Source organism: Heteronotia binoei, chromosome 13 (assembly GCF_032191835.1).
Source record: "Heteronotia binoei isolate CCM8104 ecotype False Entrance Well chromosome 13, APGP_CSIRO_Hbin_v1, whole genome shotgun sequence".
Classification (NCBI taxonomy): domain Eukaryota; kingdom Metazoa; phylum Chordata; class Lepidosauria; order Squamata; family Gekkonidae; genus Heteronotia; species Heteronotia binoei.
Genome location: NC_083235.1, coordinates 27944821 through 27952863, shown reverse-complemented (window position 1 = coordinate 27952863; position 8043 = coordinate 27944821).

Below are 8043 nucleotides of genomic sequence, written 5' to 3'. Positions count from 1 at the left end.
GTATAGAGGTTACAGTGCCTAGGGTTGCCAGGTCTGTCTTGGAAAATACCTGGAGACTTTGGGGGTGGATCCAGGAGAGGGTGGGGTTTAGGGAGGGGAGGGGCCTCCGCGGGGTAGAGTGCCCTAGAGTCCACCCTTTAAGCAGCCATTTTCTCCAGGGGAGCTGATCTCTGCCAGCTGGAGATCAGTTGTAAAAGTAGGAGATCTCCAGGCCCCACCTGGAGGCTGAGCAACCACTGACCTATACAGGCTACTGTGATCAGAAGTTACTATGCTGCATTTACAAATATAAGTGATATTTAATCAAACAGGTATAACCTTGAAACATTATACACAGTATCATATAGAAAGAGTTCATTATGCAACTTTACAGTAGAATGTACTTCTTAAATCCCATGAAAAGTAGACCGCAACAGGACCATTAACTTCCTGTTTCATTCAACAATTTCTTCAGGCTTGGGATTTACTTAGAAAGTTAAGTCAATCAAGACACAATTCTATTTTCTTTCCAAGGGATCTGACCAAATGTTCTTTCAATTTGTTAATTTCACTATTTTGCCACTGGATTCTAACTTTGTACCGCTTTGCATTCTAAACCACTGCCCACTGGCTATAAGTAGCTCTGCTCACTGTACCCCATTCCATTATCTGATGAAGTATGCATGCATATGAAAGCTTACATTCTGAATAAAACTTTGTTGATCTTAAAAGTCTACTGGGTGCCTATGGAAAACCCCCAGTTAAAGCATGGAGATCTCCTGGAATTACAAATAATGTCCAGACAAATGAAATCAGTCTCCATGGAGAAAATGACTGCTCTGGAGAATGGACTCTGTAGCATTATACCCCACAAAGGTCCCTTCCCCAAACCCCACCCCTTCCTAGGTCCACCTCCAAATATCTAGGAATTTCTGGAAATGGCAATCCTACCCATCCTAAACTTTTGTCCAGGGACCCAGAATCCTTAAGCTTGCCCCCAAAAATGTGTTTAGTTGTTGAGAACACCACAACAGTCTCCTCATGAATCCTTGTTGGAACACTGCTTTAACAAATACTGAAATGCAGAATTGCACAATTATTTTCTGAACTCTTGGAAAAGAGCACTGGATGACGCGCAGTACATCTTGTCCACGGCCTTATCCGATTTGCAAAGTTATAAAGATGACTATTATCCTTTACTTGCAACCACAGAACAGTCCTCCTTCCTCAAAGTTCAGCTTAGGCAGGAAATATTTCCACAAGCTAAGGCAGACATGTTACCTGAGGCATTTCCCAGCCCCAGCACCTGGGACACAGGAATTAAAAGGGCTTTTTTTTGTAGCAGGAACTCCTTTGCATATTAGAGAGCCACAAGAAATGAACATCAGATGTTTGGAAGGAAGGAAGGTTGGTTGGTTAGATGGGGGGAGAAAGGAGGGAGGGAGAGGTGGAAAGAAAGTTACTTGAACTTGAAATGAATTCTCCAAGCCACTGGCTAGTTTGGCAAAGTGATTTAAAGAGAGAAATGCCTTCTCCAAGCTAGCCAATGGGGGAGTGGGGGCTTTCAGAGCCACACAATGAGTGTGAAAGAGCCACACGTGGCTCCTGAGCCACAGTTTGTCTACCCTGAGCTATATTCATATCCCCTCCAACTGATCTGCACAACATGAAACACCAAGCTGGAGCTGTTCCTTACCAACTGGTCTATTTGTAAGTAAGCAGTCCACTTCACATTAGCTTTTTCCTCAAAACTTCCAAACTTCTTAGTCAGATACCGCAGCAATCCCTTGATATGCAAATATTAGCCAGGTAGTCATCAGGCTTATATCATTAATGTGAAAAGCTTCACCTGATGACTTCCAAGCATCAAACAGCTTTGAAAAAAGCCAGGCAGGTCAGGTTTTGTTTTTCTTGGTTCTTTGGCAAAAGCCTTATGTTCTTACGCAATCATGTTTGCACTCACAGCTAGGGTCACCAAAAGGCTTGGAGAAAAACAATTCTATCTTCAATTATTGCTCTCAGGTTGCCTGCATTCAAACCCAAGCAACTGCATGGAATAGTTTTATATATTGATTTTTTAAAATGACTGTGAATTGAATAATCAAGCTGAACTGTCAAATCAGTTTGAGGGCTTCAGCAGTCCTGGAGTAAAATACCCTGCTGCTTCACTTAATGCATGAATACCAGCAGCTGAAGCTTTTTATGGCATAGAAGTAAACAATATCATCGGAGAAACAAACAGCTCGTATTTAAGGAACAGGGCATTATTCTCTAGGCCTGTTGGTAAATCTATCTACAACACAAAGACCAACTAGACAAAATGGATAGTGTATAGTGTAGAAAAAGGGTGCACAATGTGGGAAGGGTACTGGTTTTAGTGATCCATATACTTCTTTGTTTAGAGTGCACTTGGATTTAATGCAGCAGCAGTGCTTATCCCAAACTTACCATAGGGCTACCAATCCCCAGGTGGGGGCAGGGGATCCCCTGGTTTGGAGGCCCTCTGCCTGCTTCAGGATAATCAGAAAGCGGTGGGGGGGGTAGAGGAAAATGTCTGCTGGGCACTCCATTATTCCCTATGGAGATAAATTCCCATAGGGTATAATGGCGAATTGATCTGTGGGTATCTGGGGCTATATGGGGGTGCCTGGTTTTTGAGGTAGAGGCACCAAATTTTCAGCATAGCATCCAATGCCTCTCTCCCCAAAATGCACTCCAAGTTTCAAAAGGATTGGACCAGGAGGTCCAATTCTATGAGTCCCCAAAGAAGGTGCCCCTATCCTTCATTATTTTCAATGGAAGGAAGGCATTTAAAAGGAGCAGGGTCCCTTTAAATGTGATGGCCAGAACACCCTTGGGAGTTCAATTATGCTTGTCACAACCTTGCTCCTGTCTCCACCTCCAAAGTCCCCAGATATTTCTTGAATTTAACTTGGCAACCCTAACCTACCTTGTGCTTGCAAGAGTATATAGTTACACAGAGCCATGTTTCAGTTTGAAACAAAAGAATGACTTTATTCTAGGGATGCCAGCCTCCAGGTAGGACCTGGGTATCTCCTGGAATTATAGCTCCTCTCCAGACTGCAGAGAAAATGAATGCTTTAAAGGGTGGGCTCTGTGACATTGAACCCCATCAAGGTCCCTGTCCTCTCCACCCAAATCTTTAGGAATTCCCCAACCTGGATCTGGCCACCTCCCATCCCTTGCTGGTGGCTGGAGGGTTTTGGGAATTCTACTTTATTCTAGAAATACGTGCCTGATAGCACAGGATAGAGAGATAGAGACAGTTCCTATACTAACTAACTAACTTCTCAGCATCTGCATCTCCATCTTGTGTCCCTGGAAGAGGGAGGGAGACAGAAGTTCTGAAAACGTTGAAACAGTGTGTGACTGCAATAAAAAAGGCCAACGTTATGCTGGAGATTATTAGGAATGGAAATGAAAACAAATCACCCAGTATCATAATGCCCCTGTATAAATTGATGGTGCAGCCTCATTTGGAGTACTGTGTACAATTCTGGTCACTCAAATAAGATATTATAGCATTGGAAAAGTGCAGAAAAGGGCAACTAAAATGATTAAAGGGTTGGAACACTTTTCCTATGTAGAAAGATTAAAATGCTTAGGGCTCTTTAGCTGGGAGAAATGACATTGGAGGGGTGACATGATAGAGATTTACAAGATTATGCATGGGATAGAGAAGGTAGAGAAAGAAGTACTTTTCTCCCTTTCTCATAATACAAGAACTCATGGGCACTCGATGAAATTGTTGAGCAGTTGTGTTAGAATGGATAAAAGGAAGTACTTCTTCACCCAAAGGGTGATTAACACATGGAATTCACTGCCACAGGAGGTGGTAGCAGGCAGCTACAAGCATAGATGGCTTCAAGAGGGGATTGGATAAACATATAGAACAGAGGTCCATCAGTGGCTATTAATCATAAGGTATGGATGGAACTGGGGGGTGGGCTCCCTCTGGGTGTCCTGCCCCCCTGGGAAAGTGCACGTGCAATACATCGCCTCTCCTTTCCCGGTGTAGTGAACGCTGCGTGGTCACTGTCTGGCTATGCCTGGCAGATGGTCACTGCAATGGCCTCTCCTACATTACTGCATCCGTGGCAACACCTTCTCGCTGGTCCCCCCCGTTTTCACAGAGTTTGCCACGTCATGGTGCGACCGAATGTCTGGCGGTATAACTGGATGGGCAGGCTGGGCTCACCAACCTCGCCAGCCAAGAGAAGGAAAACTCTAACATCAAGCCCGGGCAGAGCTCGTTAATGTAACATCTACCACCTGGAGGACTCGCTGCCGGCGTCCCGGCTAACTAGGCCATGGCAGATGACCCCATGGTGAAAGGGTGGAGCCAGTACTGCGCACACTGCGCCTCACCTAAAAATTCCTCTGCACAGGCCTGAAGGGTATCTACATCCACAACCCACAACATACCAAGTCCTGCAGTGATGGGCAAGGGGCGAAACGGCAGGTGGAAGATGCCACTGGAAGCCGCAGTCCCGATCCTGCATGTAGGCGGTTCAGGGTATTGGTCGCCTGATGCTGACCCGGAGACGAAAGCATTTTTCAGCAGCACCCTGAACGACCAAGCAGCCTTATTTAGGGACAGCACTGCTTGCTCTGTATGGAGAGGGGCCTAGAAAAGGTGGCCTAAATAAAGCTCGTCTCCTCCCTACCCCCCAGTTGGCTAGCCACGGTCAACGGGCATCCTTACTTGCAGTCGAAAAATAATCATACTGCTACAGCACCAACCCCAAATCAGACTTTTCCCTGCAGCCACTGTGGCCGGACCTACCTGTCCCGCATTGGTCTTGTCAGCCACCAGCAAGCCTGCAGCAGACTACTGCACCTTTCTTAAATCTCCGTTCGCGAAGTCAAGCTGAGAGAGATGGATGGAACTCTATGTCTGGGGCAAGTGATGCTCTGTATTCTTAGTGCTTGGGAGGGCAACAGTGGGAGGACTTCTAGTGTCCTGGCCCCACTGGTGGACCTTCTGATGGTAACTGATTTTTTTGGCCACTGTGTGACCGAGTGTTGGACTGGATGTGCCATTGGTCTGATCCAACATGGCTTCTCTTATGTTCTTATGAAATTGCTTTTCCTTAAACAGTGTTGATCTACACTTCAAAGGGAGTCAGTGAGAGTAGAGAGGAAACACAAAGATGCTTAGTGTCTGCCTACTGCCTGCAACTCTGTGATCATTTGCTTCTGGAGGCCAAGACACTGGGACATCGCATCTGGTACTCCCAACACCCAATTCACAAGAGGTTTTTACTGGAGGTAAGTGGACTACCCTGTAACATCACCTGGCTCCATTGTGGACAGTGTTCCCTCTAAACTGAGTTAGTATGAGCTAGCTTACAGATTTTTAGCCTCCAGCTCACATATTTTTGTCTTAGCTCAGAAGGATGACCCCAGAACACACTAATGTATGCAGTAGCTCACAACTTTAATTGCTCACAAGACTCTGCAGATTAGAGGGAACATTGATTGTGGCCCAAGTAACTGTGCCTTCCATCTGGGAGGTGGAATTCTACAATTGAGCCACCAACTACTGAGCTCAGTTTGTTCCCCTCAGCAAAATAGCAGCTTTGAAGGATGAACTCTGTTGGCATCACATCCCTGTTGAGCTTGCTCCCCCCAGACACCACTCCCACTCCCAAAAGTCCAGGAATTTTCCAAGCTTGAATTGGCAATAAGCCACATGTACACGCACAAGACGATGCAGAGGTAGAAATAAGTGCAACATATCTTAGTGTAGGTGAAGGATCTTAGTGTTCTTTTCCCTGCTGAAAGAAAAACAGCAGAACAAGCAGAGAAAGGTGGATTCCCTGCTGGGCTAGCTTTTCTGTTCATGTAGAAATAATTCAAGAGGAGTAACCATGCAGCAAAATTTTTGCTCAAGCAAAAGTTTTTACGGACGATGTGAAACAACATTCAAAATGGGAATCTACCCATGGTCCAACAGACTCCTTGGTGTGTGATTAAACATGAGTAGCTGTGTTAGTCTGTTGTATCTAAATAAAAGAACACAGAGCACCTTAAATGTTAAAAGCATGTGTTTTAATTAGAATCATAGAGTGAGTCAGAAGGGACTTCCAGAATCATCAGGGGTGGCCAACATGTGGCTTGGGAGTCACATGTGGTTCTTTCACACATATTGTGTAGCTCTCGAAGCCCCCACTGCCCTGACCTGCAAGCCAGCAGGCGGCTTGGAGAATGCAGTTAAAGTTACTTTCTTTCCACCTCTCCCTCCTCCACATCTACTTCCTGCCTGCCTGTTCTTAAGACACCTGATGTTCATGTCTTATGACTCTCAAACATCTGACATTTATATCTTATGTGGCTCTTACATAAAGCAAGTTTGGCTGTCCCCGATCTAGTCCAACCCCCTGCACAATGCACGAACTTCACAAATACCCCCCCCCCCGGTTGTGTCTTACAACACAGCAGACACTACGGAGGTGACCAGTGGAAGTCCACTGGTCCCCGGATGTAGCTCTGCAAATACGCTCCGCCAATCAAGATCTGTGGTGGGAAGTTTAACTGGCCAGGATTGGACCTGGCCAGACTGAGAGTTGTTCCAGGGTATGTATATAATCGGGACCCAGCCCGCGTTGCCTCGCCTTGTGATGTACTCGCTAATAAAGCATGTTGCCTTCAACACGTCTCGCCACTCAGTACATTACAGTACGGAGCGCAACTATGCCCAGATAGACAAGGAGGCCTTGGCAATAGTGGCGGGTGTGCATAAATTCAATGACTACCTGTATGGTAGGTGTTTCACGATCGCCACGGACCATAAGCCGCTACTGGGCCTCCTCGCCCCAGACCACCAGACACTGCAAATTCTGTCACAGCGCGTCCTGCAGTGGAACCCGTTCCTCAACTCGTACACATATGCCTTGGTCCACCGCCCCGGCAAAGCTATGGGACATGCGGACGCCCTCAGCCACCTGCCGCTGCCCTCTATGGACCTGTATCCCGCGCCCCGCCCACCATGTGATGCTTATAGAGACTCTATCAGAGAGACCCCTCCACGTCGCTGAGGTAGCTAAGGCCAAGGGTAGAGACCGCATCCTCGCACGCGTTTTAGTCTGGGTGGGAAGGGGTTGGCCCGCAGGCAAACTGGATGCAGAATTCAGGGCATTTGCATCACGCAGAGAAGAACTGTCCATGCACAAGGGGTGCCTTCTCTTGGGTAGCAGGGTGGTGGTCCCCCCCCATTGCATAAGCAAATGCTGGAAGACCTACACGAAACACACCCAGGGATAGTGTGCATGAAGGCCCTGGCACGTAGCTATGTATGGTGGCCAGGGATGGACGAGGAGATAGAAGGGTGAGTTCGAAGGTGCCAACCCTGCCAAGAGTCCCGACCCGATCCGCCCAGTGCCCCTGTCCACCGCTGGGAGTCCAACAGGAGGCCATGGTCCCGGTTACACCTAGACTTTGCAGGGCCATACCAGGGCCAAATATTCTTTATCTTAATAGATGCATACACCAAGTGGTCGGAAGTGATTTCCGTAGCTTCAACCTCCATCGCGGCAGCTGTCAGAGCCTTGCGAAGGGTCTTTTGCACTCATGGGATTCCCGAGACCCTCGTCACGGACAATGGGACTGCTTTCACCTCCCGGGAATTCCAGGAGTTCTTGAATCGGTACTTCATCCAGCACATTCGGTCCGCCCCTTTCCATCCAGCCACCAATGGCCAAGCAGAGCGCATGGTGCGCACCACTAAAGAGGCTCTGGGTCGCATTGTACAGGGAGATTGGGACCACTGCCTGGCAGCCTTCCTATTTGATAACAGAATCACCCCCCAACCCCATCACCGGGTTAAGCCCTGCCGAGTTACTAATGGTGAGGAAGTTGATCACGAGGCTAGACAGGTTGCATCCTGACCGGGCTACGGACCTCCGCAATTCCCCCGAAACCAGGGAAGCCGCTAGGGGATTCTTTCCAGGGGATCCGGTATACGCAAAGAACTTTGCAAGCGGGCCGGAGTGGTTAGCTGCCTGGGTGCTGCGGGTCACTGGGTCCCGCTCCTACGAGGTC